At 35.4% G+C, this 721-nt stretch overlaps 1 non-coding gene across 1 annotated transcript; it reads right to left on the bottom strand.

The window, feature by feature from the left end:
• Window positions 1-387: 387 nt before the first annotated feature.
• Trnai-aau lies at window positions 388-461 on the bottom strand. The gene has a single exon. It is a non-coding gene; the product is annotated as a tRNA-Ile (tRNA).
• Between the last annotated feature and the right edge of the window lie 260 nt (window positions 462-721).

The following is a 721-nucleotide window of genomic DNA, read 5'->3' as shown; positions in this document are numbered from 1 at the left end:
GTAATTTTTAAGATGGAAAAACTCAGTCACAATTATTTTGGTCTGACCCGGGATTCGAACCCAGGACCTCAGCGCGGCAGTCATACTTGTACCGTGTACACTTACAACTACGCCACCGAGGCAATAGTCAATAATAAGAAGTTATGTATAATTTAGTTGATTATTAAGGTAGGTCCCCCTGCATGGGACGGAACACAGATGGGTAAAAGTAGGTGCATGGTTGCTCCTCCGCCTACCCGTTCGAGATTAAAGGCGTGATGTGTGTTGTTGAATCACAATGGTTACAATGTTCAGCGAACTGAGTAAAAAAATGCTTGCTTATTAGTCAGTTGTACAAATAGGCAATAAGAGGCCTTTAAGTTTCTTAAATAAAGTAAAAAATAATCATGGCCCATGAGGGGATCGAACCCGCGACCTTCGCGTTATTAGCACGACGCTCTAACCAACTGAGCTAATGGGCCGGTTGTTTGCCGTATCGAAATTATACTACCAATTATATTATAATTAAAATGTTTAATATTAAAAGTATTTAAATAAATTATAATAATATTGATGGAACATACATATTTTGTGAATCGTAGTTTATTTCACTTAAGTTATTGTTAGTTAATAAGACTTAACAGCAAATAATTTTGACATTTCATAATAGATGGCGCTAGTGGGAATGATGTTGATTTATAGGAAGATATAAATTATGGATAATAATATTTTCTTAATCAAA

The sequence above is a fragment of the Manduca sexta genome, chromosome 23 (genome assembly GCF_014839805.1).
Source record: "Manduca sexta isolate Smith_Timp_Sample1 chromosome 23, JHU_Msex_v1.0, whole genome shotgun sequence".
NCBI classification, from domain to species: Eukaryota; Metazoa; Arthropoda; class Insecta; order Lepidoptera; family Sphingidae; genus Manduca; species Manduca sexta.
The sequence above is the reverse complement of the archived record's forward strand: the minus strand, read 5'-3'. Positions and strand labels throughout refer to the sequence as shown.